The 26,373-nt window shown below is 40.4% G+C and overlaps 1 protein-coding gene across 5 annotated transcripts in view; it reads left to right on the top strand.

Annotated features, from left to right (window-relative positions):
- Nucleotides 1–255: 255 nt before the first annotated feature.
- Nucleotides 256–26,373, top strand: part of LITAF (lipopolysaccharide induced TNF factor) — a 29,580-nt gene continuing 3,462 nt past the window's right edge. Inside the window, exons 1-2 of one of the 5 annotated variants that reach the window (XM_031050474.2) lie at nt 256–395; nt 19,102–19,207. The gene's annotated coding sequence lies outside the window, so the exon portion shown is untranslated. Of the gene's footprint in view, nt 396–3,135; nt 3,401–6,234; nt 6,277–14,392; nt 14,504–14,558; nt 14,686–19,101; nt 19,208–26,373 lie in introns of those variants that run through there. The other 4 variants (XM_031050471.2, XM_031050475.2, XM_031050473.2 and 1 more) reach the window with 4 other exon arrangements.

The following is a 26,373-nucleotide window of genomic DNA, read 5'->3' as shown; positions in this document are numbered from 1 at the left end:
AAGAAAATTAATAAAGACATCTGCTTTCAACTCTCAACTTTTCTCCCTAGTTCTTCCTGTGATTAAAATGAAAACATTTTAAAATAAGCAATCCTAACACCTAAAATTATGCAGTCCATTTTTTGTCTTGCCCAGGACTTCAGTAACTCAAGCAATTCATGGGAGAGTAGAGGGAAACTTTGTATTTCCTCTTCCAGATGAGCTGGATCAGAAGAAATAGGCTGCATACAGCTCTGAAAAAAACAATTTGTTCCAAAGGGATCCTTTCAGCTGCAAACCATTAAGTCATCCACTCTAAAGAGCTGCCCAGCCCAGCAACTTCCTGAGAACTTAGGGGGTTTATTTTGGGGTTGGCTGAACAGGCTCCAGTGTTCTGTTCCAGGCTGGGATACAGGGTGAGTGTTACATGCGTGCAGGAACTGGCGGATGTGTATTATATGTACGAAGAAATTGTGGTTGGGGAGGCTTCTCAGTGACATTGTAAAGTTGATGGAGGCTATGAAAAAAGTATTTATGTTCCATCCTTTAAGAATCTAAGAAGGTATTTTTATGCTGCCATTCTTTGTGGAAGTATGATGAAATTCTGCCAGAATGCTGTGTTCTCTTTTTGTGACTTGGAATGTATCTCTGGTGGTCATTTGTTTGAGGACTTGCCACTGGACTGTAAAGCTTGCTCATAGTAAGATCTGAGGTGAAATGCTACTTCTGTTACTTTTGATGCATGGGCTTCATCTACTATGTCTACTGTGACAAGCCTTTAGTAAGCATTCATCTCTGTGTGATAAACAAATTCTCTTCTAAATTGCAAAATAATGTGTATACTGTAAAGGCAAAGTTAAGTATTTCTGGTTCTGAATTTTCTTGCTGCTTTCTTGTACCTTCTTGGCTAAAACTTGCCTTTTTGATGAACATTTTTTATCATGCTCACTTTAATGAGTAAATTTTTTTTCATCTTCTACTGTTGTTTGGTAAATCCAGAGGAATTTTAAGGTTCAAAATACTGGTGAAACTTCTTTTTTTTTCCTTCAGGAAGAGTTTAGTTTAGTAGAGTATGCATTTGTAGTATCCCTTTACAGTAAAGTTTCTCCAGATTGTTGTATCTGTGGATACAGTGTCCAGATTACCCTGTAGGTTTCTAAAGAGAAAGATGGAGAAAGTTTTTTGTGCGCAGTTTAGGATGAATATAAATAAAAGTTTAAGGAACTGAAATTGAATGTCATTGGTAAATGGATACTATCATGCTTAAACCTACTTGTGACTGTTACATCCCCCTTCAAGCTGTTTATTTCTACTTAAAATTAATCACTGAATTAATCAATGCTCAGTTATATCTTACTTGAGAAAAGCAAGAGTACAAGTTGACAGTGAGCTTAGATGTAGTCAAACAGCATTCTGAATAATTTTAGGGGCAGCTGATGAGTTCCAGACACTTTCGTTGCCTAGGAGGATAATGTTCTGTACTACTGATGATCTAGAATGTCTCCATGTGGTTACCTTTTTTCTTTTTTTTTGGTTACATATATTCTTTTATGACTTTACAACAGGTTTAAACTTTGTTTCATTTAGAGCCTTTTTGAGAGAGATGACTGAGACGTTCTCAGAGTAATTCCTGTTCAAGAGCTGCACATTCGTTTTCTGTAGATGGGTTCTTTGACTCACAAGCTGTAAAAATCCTGTTGTCAGCAGAGATCCCTGAAATTATAAATCACCTCTGAACACACATGTGCTTGAAGAAATGACAGTCCCCTGTGGAGTTTCAGGCAGCCCCTATGTAATGGGTCTATACAAGTCTGTCCCATCCTTGGCTCCCACAGCTCTCCTGCTGTGGACCCTGCAGCCAGCAAAGGCTGTAAGCCCTGGGATGGAGGTCATAGAAAAGCTGCTGGGGTTCCAGAAGTTGGACGGAATGGAGCACAAGGTGGAGGAGGAAACATGACTGAAGCATCAGGAGTTGATTAAAGGTCTTGTCAGGAGTGGCAATAATATCTAGAACATGGTAGAAGCAAAGGATAAAGTAGAAATCACTTCTTACTGTCACACTTCAATTACTAGTAGCTGCCATGTACTTGTGTCTAGTTATTAAAAGAGCTAAAGGAAAAGAGGGTGATGGTAGTTCTGCCATCCTGCTAGAGGTGGAAAAGATAACTGAGTTCACATATAGGAAATAGCATTTATCATCTGCAAATAATCTATTTGCAAAAGTTTTAAAATTAAAAAGTAAAAAAAGGAGGAGAGATGATATGGGGGAGAACACTGTTCTGTAGGAAGTTAGTAGATATGGGTAGCTACAAAGAGCTCTTGTAGCTGTCTATAGTTAGCATTTTGCATGTTTTTTCTTTGGGAAGTTACATCTAAAATACAAAGATAACTGCAGAGTTACTTGTAAAGATAGCAAGTTGATGTTATACAATGGAGTTTTTTTGTTGTGTTTTTTGTTTTTTAAATTTTATTTTTATTAAAATGCCTAAAAAATCTGGATCTTGGGCAAAGGAATCTCATTTTTCACCTAAGCAGAAACATCCAGTTCGAAGATAACTCTGTGTTAGAAAGTGGAGCTGAGTTTACAACTGGGCAATAAGGTATAAAGGAGTTTTGTTTACTGAGTGCAGCACTGCTGTTATTTGGCAAACAGTACAAAATAAAATAGGCAAGAGAAGCTACAGCTTTATATGTGCTTTTGGTCTTTAATCATGTAGTGACTGCTTTCCAACAAAGACAAGAAATCTGTTGCTATTGTAGCACCTTATAAATACATTGAATGTAACAGATTGAAGGTGTTGGGGTTTGTTTTGTGTTTTTTCTTTTGGCAAGGAAGGTAAAAGTGCTGGGTTAGCTTTCCAGCCCAGGCTGCAGGTGCATCTGTGTTGTTTACAGTCTTGCAGAGTTTAAAAATACTTATTGCTGCATGGACAAGGACCAGGCAAACCAGTCCCTCTGTGCTGCGTGACCTTGTAGCCTTGTAGGACTTGACAGTTCCTGAATAGCTGGTAGTTTGGGCCACAGTATGCTTGTTCACTGGCACACAGGCTACAGTGTAATGAGAGGACAGAGGAATGAGCAATCTGGCCTCTGGTGTTGAGCGAGTTTGTTTTTTGTGTGAAACAGGCAGGCAGCTTCCCACCTGACGTGCATTCTGGCGGCAATGTGGTCACTTGGCTTTTTGACTAACGCAGCTCCTTCTGTTACTTATCCAGTGGTCTGGCACTACAGTAGCTAACTACAGTATGTCAAAGCAGACATGTGCTCTGTCCTATGCCATAAAAGACAACAAAAGGTGTGCAGTCTATGTAACAGCATAGAAGAAACAACCAGGAATACAGCAAACATCTAGAAAGCTGTTTCTGTGCATTTCCTTAATAGAGGCTGTTCTGTTTCATGAGAGCTCAGAGGGAATACGGAGGTAAGTAGCAGGGTTCTGTTTTACTTAAGACATTCTGGTTGAGGGTTGTATTAACATCCTTTTTAGTTTCTCTTTCTGTAAGAGAGAAACAAGTGACTTGCTACCACTCAATTTTCTTATCTAAAAAGCAGACACATGTTAAAAGTATTGTAGACAGATATACATCCACACATACTGATTTATAGAAGAGAAACTAAATACTTGGTTTGTTAGAGAAACTATTAATCTGATTTTTCAAGTTCTCGTTATGCTCTTGAAAGGCAGCATATCAATACTTTTGGCAGCAATAGTCTCAGAAATAGAAAAACTTCAAATAAGATGGAATGCCAAAGAGAACTGTGTGCCTAAGTAAAAGATTTTTCTGATGGGGTTTTCCATTGCACACTGTGTAAATCTGTTTGAAACAGAGAAGAGACATTACAGACATGTAATTCCCACTTTAGAACTGGAGTAATTAATGCAGGTTATAACATTTTTATATATGTGTTTGTGTGTGCTCTAAAGTCATTGGGAGGCTTGAGGGTGGAGTGGTTTGGGGTTTTTTATCTTTCAAAGAATGATTTGTGTAACTTCCACCTCTGCACCTGGGTGATCTTTTAGGTTGATCTTTTTTCCCTCTTGTTTGTCATGAAACACATTATTAAATAATTGACTGTCCATTACACTTGCTGAAAACACAGTCCCCTAATAATAATCTGCAACAGAAGAACTTCCATGTTCTTCTCTTATTGATTCACTTTGACTTGCAGCTGTGGACTTGGCTTCTCCATATAATTTGCTGGAGCTGGAGGTCAGCTTTCTGGGCTCTTCAAGTAAAGGCAGTTTATCTTGCTTTGTCAGTGATAGTACTGTGCAGTGGAATTACTTGCTCTGTTATTGAGCCGTCAGTAAAGGAAGCAGAAAGCTAAATGTGGATATACTAACGGTGTTTTATTCTGCCTATCAACTGTCCCTTCAAGTAGTTTTCTTATTTTCAAGTACTTGGTGTTGGGAGTTTTCAGTTGTTCCTTTTTTCCCCAGGCTGATAAGCAGACCTGATGTATGCTTAAGAGAACTTTCTAGTCAGAATAAAGCATAGGGATGCAAAGTAGGGGTTGGAATGAGTGATAGTCATAAGCAATAATATTGTTTCACTCTTACAAAGAGCCCTAACCTTCTGTGAGATGAAATTTAGCTCCAGGCTTCCACAGTCTTTTTAGATTAAATGTCAGAAAAGTGCCTTTAGTGGATATCTGTTTCTCCTATAGCACTGATGGGCACTTTCACAAGTTCTGTAGAACTGTTAACCTTAAAATAAATGTCTTCCAAGTGTCTTTTTTGCCTCACACTCACTGTCGGCTAGCTCAGAGCTCTGACTATATATCCGGCCATTGTAACTTCTGAGTTGAGAGCCACCCTTGTTGGTGTTACTGGAAACTTACCCTTTGACTCTGAACGGTCTTGTTGCCCAGTCAGTTTCTTCTCAAGTCTTCTGCTTCAGGAAGCAGTGCTGGCACAGAATAACCCTTGACTTCCAATCTGGATGTCCATCAACACATCAGCAATTCTTCAGTCTCTTCTGTGAGCGATTAGGATCGAACAGCAACGTGATGTCAGTATTGGAAAAGGATCTTGTCCTGTGGGAGTGGAGGTGTACTTATCACACTTGTTATTATCACTGTTTTTACAATTCTGAAGAGTTTAGTCACTTCAGGTATACATGGTTGGAAATCTTGTGAGTGGCACATCAAATCCATTGTTGGCCTCTGAGACTTTTAATAGAATGGCCTGTTCTAGCAGCAATTTCTTACTCCCTTGAAAGTTTGCCTACAGGACAGAAACCACTTAGTTCAGTTTCTGAAGAGCCATCAATGCTAATTAATTAGACTAATTCTCTTCATGCTGCTTGAAAGTTAAGAAAACCTGTCCAATGGTCTTGATTTGGGCTAATGCCAATTTCCAGTGACAGCAGTATCAATCTGGAGAGAAAAGAAAAAAGACATTGTAAGACTTCTGTTAGGCTGGAATCACCAGGGCTGGGATCCACATCTGGCTTTTCAGGCAAAAAAGCATGGCTGGGTAGTGCTGTGCTTCACTGTAGGACTTGAATAGTTGCACTGAACAGCTGTGAGTGGTGGAATTTACTGTGGGAGGCAGAGTAAAGGATGGGTGCTTGTTACTTTTGCATAATTCACAGGGAGAATGTTTCATATTGAATGTGCTACTAGAAGGTTCTTCATTTCTACCAGTAAAAGTAAAAATGGGATTTGGATCAACTTGGATATCAGGACTTGACTGTTTTAAAATTAATCCCACTCTTCAGATTAGCATTTAATGTGTTTTAGGGGGATTCGGCCTCAAACTAGTTGCGTATGTTCAAGTAATTTATTGCTTTAAATTTTGTTGAAGATGTATCTAAATATCAGCCAGCTGAGGAAGGCTGGAGGGTGACTAAGTGTGGGCTGACTATTATTCAATCACTGCAAGAAAAAAAGTGGAAAATACTTGGTGAGTGTATCTGTCAGAATATTTATGCTTCAGCCACTTGGTGCCAGTGTTGCCGAGTTTAGCTGCGAAGCACTACTCTACACAAGAGCCTAGATAGCTACAGGTCCTTTTTGCTGTCCAACCTGGCTCAGGAGGACACAGTCATATGATTGTCACCCTTAGCTGTGGCTTTGAAACTGTCCTAAATGCTAGTGGTTCCATTTAAATAATTAAAAAAAATAAAGTGCAATGCTGTCTTTAATAGTAGTGCTGTAGTTATGACAGATGGAAGCAAGGTCAAGTTTGCAGTGTGGTAAATCCTTCTATTAGGCTGATTGACATAAAGTGACTTCAGGTACGTAGGACCTCATCTGAAGACAAGCATGTAGACCTGAAAGTGAGCTTCACTGGTGAGTCTAACAGAAGAATATTACCTCACTGTGCAAACTTTATCTCAGAAAGTATAGCCCAACATAACTGTGAGATCCAAGAGGTCACTTGTATTTATTTACTGCTTTTATTTCCAGCAGCATCAGTGGCAGTGGGGTGAGTAGGGTATATTTTGTTTTCTTTTTTTTTTTTTTTTGATCTGAACAAACCTGTGGAGAGCTCTGAGAATTTGATGCTTTTTGGTTTTGGGTATATAGGGATAAATTATTCTAGACTGTTCTTTGTTTTATCTTCCTATGAAGCATTGTTGCCTACATTCTGATGTTTTTAGGGTTGGTCAGTCCTTTCAAAACCCTAGGTTCTTTCGATTCCCACTCTTGCCTGCATCTCCTAGGCAATGAGATAGGCACTGGCCAAAGTAGATGTTTGGTAAGGCTATAATCCTTCTCCCTGCAATGCCTTTTCCTTTTCTGTATGACTCAGCTTGGTTACAGCCATCTGGAATTTCAAAGAGAAAAACTGGTTCCCCTGGATGATGAATCTTCCCAGTTTTCTGTGCAGACTGAAGTCTCTGCCCACCTCTGAGGCAAGCAGAGATTTAGATTCTGTAATCATAACATGAAAATAATTACAGACAGATTTTCTTCTGCGCTTGTCTAGAAGGAAAATGAAGAAAAATAATTACATTGAAGCTTTTTTGCCTGGTAGAGGTCGTAAAGTATTTTCCTGTGTCAGTTCCTTTTGGGCACAATGTGTGCCATCTTGTGGACAATCTCATTAGGTCTGAATCCTTGAGATAAATACTTGAGGATATTTTGTGTGTGTGTGTTATAATGCTGCCTCGCTGTGCAATATGTAAAACAGCACATATTTGTAGCTCAGTGCACATAATCACTTCGCTTGGATGCTGATTCTGTAGTCAAAGTTATTTCAATTTGCTTGGTTGCCTTGCTTTTGAGGAAGCTGACTTTCTTTTGCTAGGATATGAATCACTTGGTACTACTTGTAAAACTATCAAGGTAAAATTGTTTGCCATTTTATCCTTAATTTTAAAGCAATGAATTAGAAATTAGAATTATGTCTATCTGGGAAATAATTCTGAGAAGCATCTCTCAAAGCACTACAATTGCTACATGCCAATAATAGCAAAAAAAAAAAAAAATCAGGAATTTCCTTGCTTCGAGAATGAAGGCAAATATATTCTTATTAGAGACATAAACAACTTGTACAAATATGTATTTGAAATTAAGATATCTATACACTTTATTTAATCATACTAGTATGATTCTTTCTTCGTAGAAAGCAAGTGAAACTCTTGAGGCATTCCTCACTGGCTGAGAAGTCCTCTCCAAAAACAATAAGCATTTTTCTTGTAGGGAAGGCTCTAATATTTGTCAAAATACTATGTTTGCTGAATGAGTTCATTTCCCTTTTCATGCAGAGATTGGAGATCAACAGATCCTGTCCCATAAAAGTCCTTAAGAAATAGCTCAGTACCTGGTTCCTCTGAAACTTAAAATAAGGCAAGCTTGTGGTAAATGTTTGTAAAAACAAGTACAGCCAAAAATAATTTAAATTTGATTTAATGAATTGCTGGGCAAATAAAGTAGTGTCAATCACATGCTGATTAAAGAAACTTTTGACGCTCAATGTGCTGATAGCTTTGCCTGTCCTGCAGGTAGGCAGAGTCATTTCCAGCTTTAGCATAGATGTTCTTGCTAACTGTTCATGCAGAGATGCTGGAAAGGTGGCTGATGAGCAAGCTTTCCCACCATTCATGTATAACAGAACTAGTGCTACAGAGGTGAAAGCAGCTTCTGATAATAACAGATTGGTAACCCAACATTGCCAGGTTCCTCTGAAGTACTAAAAGCTAACAAGCAAGCTGGGTCAGATGGCTCTATGGTTGAGATACACAAATGTGGGCAATGTAAGCTGATAAGAGAACTCATGACTTGCTAAACAAACATGTGGGACCAAAACCAAGTGTTGCAAGTATCTGAAGATGCTGACATCTCCCACCATGTGACAATTAATGAGGTCACGCACATTATAATAATCATAAGGATCTCAGTTTGGTGAGCAATGCTGGAAAGTTATTTAAGAGCTGAGCCATGAATTTGCAGAGAAACAGTTTATTTTTAGTGACTATAAATTCTGTGCTGGTTATGGCACAGATCACATGATTTTGCTGCAGGGCAGGATCAGGAGGAGCTGCCCACACAACTGAGATGTACAGAATCAATGCATACAGCAGATCAGTCAGCTCTTAACACCCCAAAGGGCTTTCAACCCTCACGTGAGGTTTTTTGTTCACTTTTATTACTAGTGCTTGTCTGTATGGATGGTCAATTGTTTACTGAGTTGCTTGTCACAAAGGATTAGTCTGGAAAGACAGAGATTTCATTTCAGCTGAAGAGTATCCTGAACATTTGGTGTCCATACGTACCAAACCACTCAAGGCTGCCAGCAGATTTGGTGAAGTGCTTTCTTAACATTTCACCATATTTGGTTATCTTTTTGGTAAATGGATATTAATCTTCACATTGTTATCACTGTTCTAACTCTTCAGTTCTTGGGCTGATTTGGTCTCCAGATGACAAGTTTCCTGGTTCACTGCTTCCTGCAGACAAGCAGTTTAAAGTGATAAGATATCTGAATTTCTGGAACAGAAACTGATGCCTTTCCAGCTAAGACTGGCCATTTAATTTATATGTGGACTGAAGTGCCTTTAATAAAGGTAGTCCTGCCAGAGGTGGGGAACTGAAATATTAAATATTATGTCAAAGCTATTCTTGAATCATGTAATGTAAGTTATAGCAACTAGAGATTATAAACTGAGGCAGAATTCAATGGCAATAACTGCAACTGCCAAAACTGCAGCAAGTATTACTACTGCTAAGTTAAAATGTGCATGAAGTGAGTGGAGCATAAGACAACAAGTACTTACTGGCACCCAGCTTTGCCCATAATGTGTGTAAGAGATACTGAGAACAATTTTGGAGAAGCAGATATTTGAGGCCTTAACAAAACCCTTATTGGATAACTGATTTTTTTTTTTTTTTGCAATAACATCTTAATCTTTTTCTCTGTTTCTGTATTGCCTGTATCCCAGTGAGGTTGCAAGAATTCTTGTGTCCAGATGGCAGCTGTATGAAAGATCATTATGTCAGAATTATGTACTGGAGACTATTGTATCATGCCTTGCTTGTTTAGATCAACAAATTTGGACTGTAGCAGCTTATTAAGATAAGTATGGCAGCTGCCCTGAGCAACAGAAAGCTTAAATGTGAGGTTTAGGTGAGTAGCTTCAGTGGCCCAATACAACATGAGCCAGCAAAGCTGATACACAGCGAAGACTATGCCGCAGCCTGACTGAGCAGTAGGTCAGGTATTACTCTGGAGGAAGGGTGAGAGGATGGGATTTTTGCACTGCTTTGTTCAGCAATTTCACAGCAGTTCAAATCCTGCTTCAGTTCTGTCTATGCGAAAAATAATCAGACAGCTTCAGTTTTAAAATTTTCTTCTTCCTGCACCCTGTCATGGCAGTAGGAAGATGAATTTGAAGGGTAAATGGTTGGAGAATCATAATTTTCTTCTCTGCTTTCTGATTGCATTAGAGAATCCATCAAATAATGACCACTTAATCAGGATAGATCTGCCTTTTTAAAAGGGGAAACTTTTCTATTATAGCTATTTCTTTTTGTTTGTTAATACTAGGAGAACCATTATTGGCAATGAATGGCTATTCTTGTAATTCTTTATATGTAATGCCAAGTGTTCTGGGTAAAAATAAATCTATCATTACCTCTTTTGACACCACACTGCTGTGTTGTTCTCTAGGGGAGATGATATGATTTACATACTTAAATGTTTTGCTATAGTGCCGAACAGTGTTTTGCAATTTGGCAGCGGGAATTGGCAATTGAGAAGGAAGGAATAGTAAAAGAAAAGCAGTAAAGTGTTAATATTTGGGTTTGGATTCATTTAGCAGTTCTGTCAACAAACTGCAATCCTAGGGGACCATTTGCAGTTTCAGACTCGATATGCTACTTCTGTTTCATGTAATAAATCTATGCATATTCTACCACAAACACACTACCACACATTACCAAATTTCAGATGAAAGAAATAAGTATTGTTCTTTAATGGGCATCCTAAGCAAGGCGTGTACAGTGAGGAGGAAGCATGCTTGGGAAAGATGATGAAAAATGTTTAGTGCCTGGAAGAGTTGTTGCAGTACCTTGAACTAAGAGTTGGCCTCCCTGGGAAGGGGTTTGGTCTCTGTCCCTGCTCTGTGGAGGCAGGGAAGCCCACCTCCATGCATTCACCCAGCACAGAGACAGCTTCTAGGGTAAGGAGCTCCTGACCTGCCAAGGTGTCAGTAAATGGGCAGCTGCAGCCAGGTAAAGCTCAGCCTCACCAGACAGCATCAGCAGAAGTGTCCAAGTGGCTTGCGTGAAGGGAGGTGTAGGGTGAGGAGACCTGAGAGCAATTGGAAAGCTCAAAACTTTTTCAGAATTTACCCTTTTCAATCCATTGGTTTCCAACACTGGGGTGGGGGGGAGATCACCAGGGAAAGAGTAAAAGACACTGAAAGAAAGTGGGAACTGAGAAAGAAGATGGTTTTATGTAAAATAACATGTGCGTGGGAACTGACAGTCATTTATTTGTCATGAGGGGATTTGTTTTTTTTCTCTACCGGTTCCGTATTGATGTGGAGCAATAGTTTTGCTTTGATACATGAATGTGAGCAATGATGCTGTAAGTCATGGGTATCTATCTTCACAAAGTAACTTCCAAAAACTTCACAAAGTAACTTCTCTGTCTCTCTCTCTCTCTCTCTCTTTCACCCCCTCCCCCCCCCCCCCATCACACACAGAATTTATTTGGAGAGAATTTAAGTGGAAGTTATTAACCCTCAGATCAACATTACACAGCCCCCATCTCATCTTTTTTTTCAAAGCCCAAGTGTTTGGAAACCAGCAGTCAAGGTAAATCATGTCCTGGCAGCATGAAAACCCAAGCTCTGCTCTAGCTCACCCAAACTAGAGTGTACTTTCAAATGAATTTGGCCCTTATAATATCAAATTATTGAAAAACTAGATGTGTCAATATAATTGTTTATGCTGAATAGGGCCAGTGCTCACCCAAGCAGAAGCAACACAGCAGTATTACCTATGTCTGTTTCTACAAGCTGTTAATAATTGAATTGCTATAGCTCTGAAGTATTTTGCTATTGGTATTTCCGTAGTGGTACATGAGAGGAAGTATATTATGGCAGTACTTAGTCTTAATTACTGCAGATATTTTTATGTGCACTCACTGTTAAAAGTAACTTAGTGAATAAAACTGAAGCTGTCTGCATAATACAACCGAAGTGCTGAAGTTACTATAGTGTGGATTTGGAAGCTGCTGAAACCCTTAACCCTGAGCTCAACAAAAGCTTGAGGCTTTTGTTTAAGTTCCTTTTTTTTGTTTAGGTTCCTTTAGCTATTGCTCCCCAGCCCAACAGACTTTGAGAGGAACACGCAGAAGTGGAAATTGGTTTTCCCTGCACTAAAATTAACTTATAATTATTGGGTGCTAATAAGGTGCTGCTGGTACTTTAGTAGAGATATTCAAATTGAATTTTTTGGCTACATACATGTATGTATGCAAACACCACCTTTGTCAAGTCCTTGTGCCTCTCAAAGAGTGTGTTTGCTGCTGTGGCTAGCATGTGATTTTCCTGTTTGTCAGCACGCAGTCTCAGAGGTTCATATCTTCCCTCCCTTCAGTGGTCTGGTGTCCAAGTGCAGCTAACACCCCAACAGGGAGGCTTTTCTCAAAGAGCCAAAATTCCCAGTTTTATGCTCCATCTATTACAAAGGAGCTACTTCAGTAACTGAATCTCATCTGGGCAAATGGTGTGCCCAGCTCATGACATCCAAGTATTACCAATGTTTTTAGGGCATCTCAGCAATGTGAACACACACTTTATACTGAAATGTGGAACATGTATCTTGTTTTCAGCCTTGAGGCTTGGAGTGTGAACCTCACAGGTTGTGTCACATGGCTGCTTGGCTAGTCAGAGCGGAAAAAATCTCCTTTGAAGATTAGCTGCTGTTAGATGGAGAGGCCACAGAACATCTTCATATGGACCTGTAGAATATAATATTGGTTTACACTTGTACTGGCAGTTGTGTATTTTGTTATTGGTTAAAAAGTTTGACCCAAGTCACTAGAAATCAAATGACATAATAGAAAGTGGTACAACTGGTTTGTGGTGGTATAGGGTTTTTGTTTTGTTTTTAATTGATGCATTATTTCCTACATCAGATGGGATTATTAGCTCTCCAGTCAGACACATTATAAAATGTAGGATTAGCTAAATCTGTGCTAAGCTATACCATTTAAATCAAACTTCAAGATCTGCTTTCTCAGGAAGTCAGCGTTCCCATGGGCAGCAGCTGAATTTTGATGGAGCACCACCTGACTCTGTAAATGTAAATGATTTTTTTTTCTTCATCAGTATTGATTCCATCTGGAAGTTCATGCCCTTGGGACTTTGAAGTAGATTTTCTTTAACCAATTGATGCTTGCAGCAGTGAATTATGTAGAAATGGTAAATTTGGATTTTTGGTATGATTTGGCTCATTAAACATAAATCTTCCAAAATATTTGGAAGTGTTAGTCTTCTAGGTGGTACTGCTGTTTGGGTCCCCTTCCCTTCCCCCCATCAAACATTGCAACTGTGTGTGTAACAAACATTCTTTCATATTATTTGACTTTATCTGGGTTGCTTTCTCTGAATGTGTATGTGTACATTGATCAGTGGTCTGAAACTGCATGCTGGCACAACTCTCCTTAAGATTCCAGTACTGAAACTATCAAACCTCATAAAAATTCTTTTCTAGCCTCAAGAAATCAGTTTATGCCAAGTGACACCCTCCCTTGCTTTGTACATGTGCAAAGTCTACAACTTCCACGCAGGAGAAAAACAAGCTGACATTACAGATCACTGATTTTACGTATTGAGGGCATATTGCATTATGTAAAATGTAGCTAAAGGCTTTTAAATGTGTGTAAGCTTTGAAATTTCATTTAGTGTCTTTGGTGGAAACTTACTGTTGTAAGAGCAAAAGCTAACAAACCCAGTCTTCATGCATTTTTGGGGCTAAACTGGCATCTACTGGTGCTCTGCAATTAGTATGATGACAAAATACACAGGCTTCTTGATTATGGAAAGAAAACTTACCTCTAAGTCTTTTCCCACTCTCAGGTTCAAATAAATGGTAACTCATAGGAAGGACTGAATGCTGCTGAATCGACCCCTTTCCTCCCTCACTCCACTTCCCTTTCCCCTCTCCACCCCTCCACCCCCCCAGACTTTCCAATCATGGGACTGGGAATGTTAATGATGCCAAGAGCCCTCATATTCCAAGTGATGAACCCCCCCAAGTGCCTATCAGGCAATTCAGTAGGTCACTGACTGCAGAGCTCACTGTTGAGCTTATTGTCACTTGTGGACAGAGCCCCTTTTGTCCTATGAAACCTGAATCCTGGCTCTGGGATGGGTTTGAATTGAAGCTTTATACATGTTACTTAGGGTGACATCTGAGAAAGAATTTAACCACAAAAATAGGATTTTAACGGATTTTAGATGCTTTCAGCCAAAAGGTCTAACGCACAATCCCTGCTGAGTCCTCAGTGGTTATTGACTCCTTCAGGCTAAAGTAGACTAAAGAACTTAAATACCAGGTCTTGCCAACGGGTGCACCTAAACTCTAGCAGGTGATGCAGTCCTTGCTGAATCCTTTCCAGGGGGCTGGCCAGTAATTAATTTTCTGTTTGATCTTTGAGCTGTTGGCCTGGCTAGAGAAAGGTGTGATGTACTCTGTATCTTCCAAAGACTGAATGCAGTCTAATTGCCTGTAAAGGCACTAGTTAAAATCACTGTTCCTTTAATCTTTATGTGTTTTTTGCATGTCTGAAATAACCGATCCTGTTAACATAAGGGATATGGCAGAGTTAGGGGAAGGTTTTTCCTCCTGTCCTACAAAATGTGGTATCTGGCAACGTTGATTAGGGGAAGTTGAAGACCGCTTGCATTACCCGAATGACCCTCTATCAGGAACTGCGAAGCCTGTGGCACTGACGCCAGTTTCGGCTGTGGGCGTCGGTCACAGCTGTACTTCTCTCGGCCCTTTCTACTCTTCCTTTTACCTGCCGCCGGCGCTCGGGAGCGGTGCCGAGGCGGTGCCGGTAGGTCCGCGGGAGCGGAGGGAGGAGGGCTGTTCCCCGGGGCAGGTCCAGCGGCACCTGCCCCGGCCTCGAGGGAAGGGGAGGAGAAGGCAAGGTGCGGACAGGAAGGGACGTGACAATCTCTGCGGGACGGTAGCTTCACCCGAACGTCGAGGGGGAAAGGCAGGAACCCGCTGGGACCGGTGAGGGCCGCGCGGCTGCTAAGAGCAATACTGCCGAATGGGACCCGCGGGGTGGAAGGGAAGGCGGCGGTGCGGCTTTCCGGGGGGCGCAGCGCCGGCCACCGCTCCCGGACCCACGTTCTGCCCGTGCCTCGGGTGGCGGGGGCACTCCCGGGGCGATGGGGACAGCTGGGGTTTTGCGGGAGCCAGCGGTGCTGGTAGGGAATCGGACTGGGAGAGGCTGTGGGCTAAGGGGCCAGAGCCGGAGTTGAGGGAAACGAAACCCCAGCGTCGCGGGCGGCAGCCGGGAGGAGAGCCGTCCGGTGGGCAGGGATTGCGCTGAGGCGCCGACCTAGGAAAACGGCCCTGCCCTGGTCCGGGGAGGGGGTTATTGGGACCCGGGTTGAAGCCGCTCACAGGATTATTTCGATTTTGTTAGTGTAAAAGGCAGTGTGACCCATGTAGCACCGTTTGCTGTCCTAAAATAGGAGTATGTCGAAGTCTTTTGAGTTATTATTACTGAACTTTATTCTCTCATGAACGCCTGGTGAATTTACACAACTTTACAAACCTGCTGAGAAATAGTATTTTAAACTAGGAATTTACCGTCTGGAGCTCAGACAACCGGGATAGTGGCCTAACCAAGTGTTAACTCTTGCCGCAAAAGTTCCAAGTGCTCCGATGAACCTGTATATCCTGCCTGACGGTTAAAAACAATTAGCCTTCACCCTGTGTTTGATTCCAGGTGCTGCTGGCCGGCAGCTGCCTCAAACCCTGCCTTGCAGGGAGCCCCTGTAATTATCTCTGGTGTTAGAGAGCAGCTTCGGATTTCTAGTGAAGAACACAAGAGTAGGAATTTTAATGGATTAAATCGAATGCCAGACTTTAGTAAGAGATTAAGGAAAAAGCAACAACGTGTTTGTTTTGCCCAGGATGGTTTTTTGTTGTGTGGTTTGTTTTGTGAGGGTTTTTTTCTTTTTTAATTCGTACCAAGCAGAGGTGGGTCACTACCTTCTTTCTCCTGTCCCCAGGCTAATCTTCAAGTAGTGCTCAGGATTGAGATGTGTGTTTGCACTGGCTGTATGAAAGAATAGTTCAAATACCTTTTCAGAGGTGACATTTAAAGCACGAGGAATGCTAGCAAAATTAAGTTCAGAAGATGTGGTTACCTCCACAGTACTCAGTATTTTAAAGAGATTGTGTTGTAGTTCTGATGTCAACTTGTACTTTCATTTCTGTTTTAATAGGTAACTTAAAGGGGTTGATACATGGTTTTAGTTTTATACCATTCGCTGCAGTACTTGGTAAATATTATCTGTGCTTCAGATTTAAATGTTAAAAGATGAGAAGGAAGGCACAGGGGAGGTGCTTGCCAAGCCCAGGGATACTGGCAAGTGCTGTGAAGACCGGAGACATGCTTGTATCTGCTTTCAGGAAGGGTAGTAGGGAAAGGTGAAAAAACATAACAGTCATTTTAAAATTGAACCAGCTGTCCAAAACTAGTCAGTGGTGCAAGTGGTGTTTTTAAATGCAACATCATTTAAAAGTAAGGATTGAATGTGAAATATGACTAGACCTGTTTATGTGCAAAGTTGTGATCGCAAACATTTTTAAATCTATGAGGAGGTGCTGACTTCTTAGAGCTTGCTCCTCAGTGAAGCAGTGCTGAGGATGGTCTTTGGTTAAGTGGTGTCTGTGCAGCAGAAGCAGCTGTGTGTGGTGGTTTAACACCAGCTGGCAGCTAAGTACTGCATAGCTGCTCACCTGCTCCCTCCAGGTGGGGTGGGGAAGAGAATTTGAAGGGTAAAAGTAAGAAAACTCATAGGCTGAGATAAAAACAGGTTAATAATTGAAGTAAATCAAAATAATAAAAACAATTGTAAAGAAAAATAACAGAAATAAGACCTATGAAAGGCAAGCGATGCAAATGAAAACAACTGCTTACCACCAAAGAACTGATGCCCAGCCAGTCCCTGAGCAGTGCCTGGGGCTTCCTCTAGTTTGATTGGTGAGCATGATATCATATGGTCTGGAATATCCCTTTGGGCAGTTGGTGTCAGGTGTCCCAGCACTGTCCTTTCCTAACAACTTGTGCTCCCCCAGGCAGAACCAGCATAGTGGGACCGGGGGCAGTATCAGCATTCAGCTCTGAGTTTAGCCACAAGGGGAAACTGATTATTTTTCTAAAGAAAACAGGAGGTCAGTGGTTCTTAAAAATAAAGCTGTGGAATACTGGATACTACAAATACAGTTATGAAAACTTACTGAGTTTAGTCATCTTCGGCTGCTGTCTTGTTCCCTCTTCAGTCTGCCAAAGCTGAGTTGTGAGCATGAGAACAGTGTGCAAGAACAATGCCTGTCTTCAAGGAAGTGGGGTTACCACAACTACTGTTCCTGTGTACACACTGCACCTGCAGTCATGGCTGCCCTTCCATACCAGCTCCTGTGTTTGCCCTAGCTACATGGCTACTGTAAAACCCACACTGGACTATGTACACAATTCCCTCTCTAATAAACCTTTCTGCATTTCCGCTTGGTCTACTGGAAAGACCATGGATCTACTGAAATATATAAACATTAGCGATGTTTACTGATGTATTGCCACACTTCCAGTGTAGCAGATCACACTTCCAGGTTACACAGGAATGAACAGACTTGTGACAAGTTCTATATAGAAATATTTATAGATGTCACTGAACTCATGATAAAAGCTGTGTCATTTAAGGAAGGCTATTGGCGGTATTCCAGAGACTTTTCTGCAGTCCAGAAAAGTGAAGAGGCTTGTGTTGTAAGACTTGTGAATTGAGTCTTAGCCATACTTTGGGTGGACAGAGTGATTCCACCCCTAGTTGGATACTTAAGCCTGGAATTCTTTTCTTTTTGTCTTTGTAATTGTGGTGGTGTCTGTAGGGATTTTCAGGTGTTGAAAGGGCTCTTTGACTTGAGAGATATGGTCAGAGAAAGGGTAAAATCAGGAGATGCTACCTGAGGCTTATTTAAAACTTTTAAGAATGACAATGGCATATACAGGAATTGCCTTGCTTGGAGAGAGCAGTCATAGATTACAAATCAACTTGTTTATGTTACTTAGAAATAACACTTCTCTGAGGTTTGCAGTCTGGAGATGTCTGTCTGCAGAGCCTTGTCCTTGTAGCTGGAGGTTTAAGGGAAATTTTTTTTTCTGGATGGTAAATGAGGGAAACGCTGAATCAAGAGTGTATCAGAGCAGGCACCAACAGCAATTTAAGATTACTTTTGGTAAGCAGATAAGTATATAGGTGACATATACAGTAAGGCAGGTAAGTCCTGGCTACTGACCCATTAGAGGAATTGTCCAGCATGGTTACAGAAGCACTTGGGGGGGTGAGTGGATGCATAACTGAGCTCTGTACTGGCTCACCTGGTGTGTGATGGAAATTGATTATTTCTAGGGATGTCATTGGAATGAAAAGATGGGAAACCCTGGAGAGCAGCAGTGTTGACATGGACAGATCTAGATATGAGTGATGAGGACCAACATGGATGTTTGTAAGTCCAGCAGAAGCTCACCAGGCAGGAGGCAGTGGTTGACAACTCAAGTTGATAAACAATGGTAGTAGCAGCATGTGAGATAAACGTTGGGGTATAGGATTGCTTAAAGGATGATGTAGACAGAAGAGAAACTGGTTATGTGTTAAGGCTAAAACTTATTGTCAAGTTTGGAACCATGTTGAATTTCTAGAGCATCTCACAAAAAATGAGAAAATCAAGCTTGTCTTAAAATAGTCTGAAATTCCTGTGTTCTCAAATAGACATATTTAAGTTGTCTTGTGAAGTCAGGTGCACTGGTAAAACCCAGCTTTCTTTTGATATCAAGACGTTGATCCAAAGTCTGTATTCCACTATGGGTCCAACAGTAATTAGGGCAAGAGTATTTAATAGCCATGCAGTTCCTATTGCTGCTGTCAGTGGTGTCTGTACTTGGGATGAATTAGTGCTTCTGACCTGAACCAAACTGGGAGCATGACTGGTATCTTTTGCATTGTTTTTTTCATAACTTGGTGTTTGGTATATGTTTAAAACCGAAACTGAACTTTTGGCATCTTTTTTCTAGTACAGTAACTTCTGTTTTCTGGGTTACTAATAGAGAATTTAGGTTGGATGGGGTATTTCTGGAGGTCATTTGGATCAGCCACCTGCTTAAGACATACTTAGATGAGGTTGTTTGAGGCCCTTTGCCTTTGTATCTGTTACTGCTTTCTATTCCAAAGTGTGTCTCCTACTTGTGGTTTTGTTATGGAATTATTAAAAGCAGCTACGGTCCCAGTAGGGAAATTCTGCATTATTATCTGGCTTGTTTATTGTTCCTTTTGTTTGCTTCTATTAAAAACTGTCCAGTTGTAGCTTCTGTTTCCTTACAACTAATCTGTTGTTTGTCCTTGTGTGTGTTGGTTACAGATTCTGCTGCTATTTCTAGTGTGTGTTTTTCTGGACTGAAAAGACCAGATCCACAGTCTATAGCCAGCAACTTTCTGCTGTGTGAAACGAGTGTGCTGCAATCCAGGTAAGTCAGACTTTTTAAAAGTTTTCTTGGTGCCTGAGACTTTTGTTTCCCCATGTTTCTCTCCCTACCCAGAGCAGCTGTGCTGCACTCTGTGCTTTGAGGCTGCTAAGGTAATGTCTTTCAAATTGAGATGCAGAGGTGCATGGAATAAGCGTGGGCAATGGGGGCATGTGAATGATGTTATATCCAGAAGGTGTCTGGGCTGGGAACAGAGGAGTGTAGAGGTCAAGAATCTGGCAGAAGTTTTAGATGAGCTTCAGATTTTCAGGGCTGGATGGCAATGGCAGGAAGACAGTGGCTTGGCTCTTGTGCCATGCACATCTTTAGGTTTTGCCCTCGGTGCTAGCTTCCTTGCTCAGCTGAAGCCCCTCACATGCCACAGTCTTGCAGCCTTCTTCCAGCCCCGTCTCTCCTGCCAGCTCCTGTGCTGTGCTTCAAGCAGGTGGTGCCCAGCACTGTCTTTGTAGAAGCTACTATGTCCCTGCTTGAGATCTGCTGTCTTGTACCCAAATGTGAATGATTGAATTTACATATGTCTTGTTTCTTTTCATCCAAGATACATACCATTCAATACAAGTCCTGAAAAAAATTAAAACTGCTAAGAAACCTTGAGGAAATAATCTCTCCTTGTGATCTTGTAAAAAGTTTGCTTTCTTGATGATATTGTTCATCATTTGAGTAGCAAGATGCAGGCTTACTTGTTCTTGTCTTGCCCAGCACCTTTGCTAGCGTATTGTACATCTCAGTAACAAATCTCTAGAAGTCAATGTAATGTGTTCACATAAACTGACATTCAACAACATTCCTTATAGTGAAAGATAAAAATAAACTGTGTACTTATTTTTCTAAGTCCTCCGAGTAAATATGTGTAATGTCCTTTTTCATGCTGAGAGTGGGTATGTATTGATTCTGAGGTTTGGAATGATGCTCTATGAAAATAAAACCATATGGTCTGAGATGTTCAGTCTGGTTTCATGATCTGCTTACATTCCTTTGCAAGAATGTTGCTGTCTTCTCTTGTAACGTAAACTCGTGTTTATGCTATTGTGTGGCCAGGGAGACTAAGGAGCTGAATAAAACTTGTTCTGTAGTGGTGACAGGCAGCTGAAGTTGCAAGTGGGATCTTTCTTTTGGTAAAAATAGTGTTAGATTTATTTAGGACATTTTCTATTGCACTGTTTTATGGCTACAAATTTATTTTGATCAAAAACAGGTTGCAAATCCATGCCAAATAATGAAAATGTGCCTAGTTCAAATTTTCATATAGCTAACTATGCTTATATTTTATAAAAATATCTCATGACAGACATACATTCTGATTTAAGCTAATATTTATATTTTCGTTATACTAAAGGTTGTTTTGGAAGAATTTCAGGGAATAGGGATGTAATTATTTAGCTGAAGGGGAGCCCATTTACAAGCAAGCAGAGTATTTTTGGTCTGTACTTGAGTGACTAACAAAGAATTCAGATAAGGAAAATTGTTTTGTAAGGTAGTAAGTGTACTTGCTCTTCTGTTTGTGGAAGAGCAGTACTCACTATTGCACTAAAAGAAGGTGCCAGGCTCAGATTTAGCTGGAGAGGGAGAGGGATGACTGTACTTTTCTCCAGCCTCCCAGGAGCAACTCATCTGTGTGTAAGTTTCTCCTCATATGATGAGTTAGTGGGGGGACTGTACAGACCGCTTTCTTTTTGCCTCCTGATAAGGTGTAGAGATTATCTACCCACAGGTATCCTTGAGGTGCTGTTGCTGCTACCTCTGTGCTGCTGAGAAATCCATTTCTCGTAGACTCTTGGGCAGGTCAGGAAACCAGCTGGGATTAAAAAAAATTATTGCTTAATGAATGATTCATGTGTAATTGTTGGGTAAGGCACAAATGACTTGACTTACATTTCCACTTCTGACTTGTTCCTTCTCTTTTTTCTTTTTTCTATTTGTCCTTGAGCAAAAGGTATTCTTCTGTGTTCTGAAGAATACATATTTGCATCCTGTCTTCAGAAGAAGGCTGCAGTTTTAAACTGCATAACATTAACATGCCCACCTGGGCAATACCATTTTTTGTAAGATGGGGGATGCATCCTATGGTGAGAAAACAGTAATAAACGTGTTGGATTTTGGGTGTGGAGTGAACAAGTTGAGGTTATCACAATGTGAAGATGCCTGAAAGGCATGTGAGCCAGCCTCTGCCCCTAACTGGTCTGCATCAGGAGTGGAGTGTGAGGAAGAAGGGGGGAGATGACTGCAGCCCTGTAGCTTTCTCTGTCTCTGTACTTGGGAGCATGACACAGATCATGGTACCCTAGTCTTCTGACAGTAAAATTGCCCCTTGGGAGGAAGGGAATCTTGAATACATTTCCCTTCCTAGAGCTGATGGTAGCATTAAGTTAACATGTGAATGTGTCTTACCTGGCAGATGTAGCAGGTATAGGTTGCCTGCCCTATAGGGCAGCCTGTTGTATTGAGCATGTTAAGTAAGACCTGAGTAGCTTCTGGACTATAATAACATAATATAGTAACAAAATAATAACAACATAATAATAATAATAATTTCCCTGTAATGCCTGTACGTATCTTGATGAAGGTCAGTGTAAGAGTCTTGCTCATTTATAGTAGGTTTTTCAGTTTGATATTTCAGTTAGCATTCTGAAGAAACTGCCCAGCTTTTTGCAAACCCATGTGGGAGGGTGTCCTGAGGAATGCTATGCAGCTATTAAAAAAAACTATGTAGGTTATAGTCTATATTTTAATTAATTACACAAACATTATTGGGTAGTCATCTTGTCTGAGATTAAACCCTGCTGAGTTCTTCTGAGTTTGTAGCTGCTGCTGAGCATGCTGCTAGTTTCAAGTCAGTTTTATCTCAGATGACTGTAGTCAGATGTAAACCCTGAAGCCCATGATGATAGAAGGCGACAAGAATTTTGCCTTTATAATGAAAGCTTGGTTGGTAAGTTCTTCAGATAAGTTATGTTAGAAATTCTGATTCACCGAATTAAATTTTTCCAATAGCAAGATAGAAGCACAGTTTAGTCAGGTGCTGTGCCTTTTTTACAGATATATATATATATATATATATATTTGTTTTCAGGTACAGGCTGCAACTTCTTTTGCCATGTTAAAACTGCCAGTTCTGGGTGAGGAGCAAATGCAGACCCTACTTCTGGTTTCAGATTACTGTATAGAGTTAGAATTTAGGAATTAAAGTGGGAGCAGTGTTTAAATTCACTGAAATACAGTCTTGGAAAATGCAAAACCCTGCAAAAACTGCTGCGCACACAGAGTTTTAATGACTGTTCAATGGTTTTAGAAGGCTTCCATGCCCCAAAATTCATGTGGCTTTAGTGCAGCTGTAGAAGTGGCACAGAGCTGTGCTGCACTCCCCACTGGAGAGAAGGGTATCCATGCATTGTTCTGTCTGTAGAATTTGTTGCTTATCTTCCTGGTGTCTCCAGCTAGCATAAGTAACTAATCTGGTTTCATTTGAATAGAGTGGTCTGTGAATGCTATGGCTTTTACCAGCCTTTTCTCTCCAGGCCAATTTTCCTCTGTGTGTAGAGCAATAGACCTCTCCAGAAAGGAATGAACTGGAAGGGTGCTTTGTCCTGTGGCAATGTTTTCCAGTGTGTGCTGATGAAGGAAATTATTTAGCTGAGAAGTGCTTGCAGCTTTAAGTGCTTGTGATTCTTCCTCTTGAGCAAATGAACAAGCAATAAAAATCTGGAGGAGGGAGCTGGTGCTTTTGCTGGTTTATGAATTGAGTCTAGTGACTCTTCTGCCCAGAGATGGGGTGCAGCTGGGCATGGGCACCATGAGTCACTGTCCACCTTACCATTGTGCACTAGGAATACAAGAGGGTTTCTTCTGAAGAGCAGAATGATGTGGGAGGGGTAGCTGAAGCTATTGGTCTTTGTCTTACCACATGCATTTCCAAAGATCCGAAGCAAGAGAGTAGTGAGAATCTGGGAATAGAATCTAGAACTGCTCAGTTATCTGCTTAATAATGTTTAGATCTGAAGCCTCCAGATCTAAGTGGAAACTTCTTGTATATCAGTGTTAAAGCCCTGGTCTTGCAACTAGTGTGCTTGTTGGTCTTACAATCTTTGCAATGGTTTTAATGGTACCTAATGGTTTTAATACATGCTACATCCAGGTAACTTTTTAGTGTATTTGACTTCTCTCTCACCTGTCTTATCCTTTGTCTTGTCTTGCAGTCAGGTACCTGTCACTAAACAGTCTTCCCTTTGGATTACTTGTAAGCAGCTTTTGAGAGTTTGCTTTAAGAATACAAAACTTGTGGGATCAGTTTCTCCTTCTGCTGTCAGCTTGTTTTTATGCCCATCTATCTCTCAGTTCATAAATTGCTGGTTTGTAAGTAGGTGGGTACAGTTTCTTAAGGTGTTAAAAGTTCAAGACTTCCCTATGGATGCTTAAGATCTTGTATCACTTCTTATATGATCTGGGACTGGTTTGTAATATTAATCTTTTGTTCTCCTTTTAAACAGCTTTCACTTGTTAGGTGATCTTCCGAGATATGTCTCTATCGGTGATATTTTTATAAGTTGCTCTGTACTTACTTGCAAGGAGCAAAGTACAAATGGAAACCATAGAAAGTCTATTAGTGCCTTGAGAAATTGCATGGGGAGGTACAACATGCAGTTTACTTACTAAGCCAGGCTGTCTTACCTAATAAAAAGTAGAATGGTTTCTAGAATGTCCCTCTCACCTTTGTTCTCACTACTATCTAATCCTTGAGCTAATGCTTATTGCCAGATCAATTTACTGCTGTATCTTATCTGAAATTTGAATACATTGGATACTGAGAAACTTTTTATAGTTGCATTGGATGGGTTGTTTGTGGTTGTGGGGTTTGTTGGTTGTTGGGGTTGTTGGTTGTGTTTGTGTGTAGTTGTGGGGTTTGTTGGCTGGTTAGTTGGCTTTTGGGGGTGTGTGTTTGTTTTGTAAGTAGAGGAAGCTGGTTTTCAGTTCTAGACCCTGTCTTGCAATGTGCTCGAGGGGTAGGGGTCTGTTTTGCAAGCAGTTGTTCAGGGTTTGGCCTTGCCTCTTCTGAATATGTAGCATCTCACTTCTGAAACAGCATATGTAAAAGTAGATGTTTTAAAATTAAAAGGCATTGCATATATTTTCAAAAGCAAGTGTTGAAACAATGGAAAATACAGCTGGAAGAGATATGAACTGAGTCTCTAATGCATTTAATGCTGAACGATCTGTAATTTGTCATCTGTATCTGTTCTTAAAACTTTCAGGAGGGAAAGCTTCATAATTCTCTTGCCTATTCATTTAGTGCTTAAACAGTCTTATTAATAGACATTGAGAAAAGCTTATTAAAGTTTCTCTTGCAGTTTTTCTTAAAGTTTACTCTCAGGAGTTTGTTTTTTATTGCTACCTGTCTATCTTAATTATTCTCTCTGGCTTTTTGTAATTAAAGAAACCCAGTTTCTTTTGGTTTGGTTTTTTTTTTTTCAGAATTCCTTTTCTAGCCTTTGTGATTGTTTTTGGTGCTTTTCTTTGGAATCTGTTCACCTTTTGTCTCTTAAATACTGTGCTCCCATGGGGGTTTTCTCAGAGCAGCAGAACATTTTCAGCTCCCTGTGGATACTGGTTTTGCTTATGTACCCCTGCATGGTGCTTGCCACTTTTATGACACTGTCAGCTTATATTCAGGTGAGGGATCCTTCTTAGAAGTCTAGCTGCCAAAGAAATCGGTTCTTCTGAATGAAGAATGTGATGTATGTATTGGGTGATAAGTGAAAAGAAGTACATTTTAAACACTACAAAGAGCCAGATTTTAAGACTGCAAAAGAATGTGTTAATTTAGAAGTCTAGGATGCTTTGACCTCAGGGTGGCTGTTACACAAATATCTTAAAAGGGTGATGAGAGATTGTTTTTTAGAGTACTCAGTGAAAAAGTTACAGGTATGTGGTAAAATAGCTATGTTTATTTCTGTGGTGAATCTTATTGAATCAATTGGTTGGTAGACTGGTGCTTTTAAGCATTACAATATACTGAAAACAGCAACTGAATTCTGGACATGATCCTCACATGTAAACAGAATGGAACGGGGTAGTCTGGGAGAAGGTGGTTGTAGGTGCATAGTTTCACAAGAGTATTTTCTGCTTTGAAATAATAATGTCTCTGTTAAAATGATCATTCTAGCTTTAAAGGATTATTCAGGCCACTCTGTGGGGAAACTGTTGGGTACTAGATCATTGAATAACATAAGTCGTTTCTCCACTAGCTATTGTTCCTCCATTGTTTTCTGTGAGTGTGTATTGATTTCAGTGTGAAAGAAACTGTGATCTTCTAGTTACTCAGGAACTAAAGTCCCCAGAGGCCATTTAAAAATCTTAAGGATTAACCAGGTTTTATGCTGAGATTTTATCCCCTTCCCCCCTTATCTTCTGGGCCAGAAGAGCAGCAAGATCTTCATGCGCAATGTTATTCTCTTGATTCTTCACTACTCTGTTCCATATCCTTCTCTATAGTGACTCTGCATACTGGGCAGCCAAGTTACAGCATACTTCCTGGATTGTAAAAATCAGCAGCGTAGCTTGTGAGGGAAGGATTGTTCACTGATTGGCCTTGAGAGTTTAACTGGGTCTGAACTTTGATCTTTAATGTCCAGCTTTGAATTGGCTTGTGCCTGCACTCAACCTCATTCGTCTTTGGTTCCTCTCTGGGAGGAGGCATCATTATCTTGTGAGGCAGAAAAGGAAGTTGGGCTGTGAACCTTGCAGATAACTGAAGTGTGTGACGACCAACTTAGAAAGCTATGCTGTGTATGTTTAGGTCCTGTTATAACCCTACAGTGCAGTGGTGTCCCAAGATGTGATAGAAACAGTGGGGAGAATGATTGTTTAGAATGCCTGATGTCTCGTACTACAAGACATTGCATGTATCCAGTAAGCTGCTGTTTACAAAGTTTGTTGCTTTGAAAGTAATGTTATATTGTTGTGGGTATTTTTATTTCTTAATGTGCTTTGTTTTCCTTCTTCCCCCTCATATTTGCAATTTCTCTTACTCATTCACACTAGTGCTATGGGGTTTCTTTTTTCTTCAGTATAACTTTATTATTATTATTATTACTATTATTATTACTTCAAATTACATGAGAGATAAATATTCTCTAAATATCTGAACTTCACCA

Source organism: Melopsittacus undulatus, chromosome 8, assembly GCF_012275295.1.
Source record: "Melopsittacus undulatus isolate bMelUnd1 chromosome 8, bMelUnd1.mat.Z, whole genome shotgun sequence".
Lineage (NCBI taxonomy): Eukaryota > Metazoa > Chordata > Aves > Psittaciformes > Psittaculidae > Melopsittacus > Melopsittacus undulatus.
The sequence above is the reverse complement of the archived record's forward strand: the minus strand, read 5'-3'. Positions and strand labels throughout refer to the sequence as shown.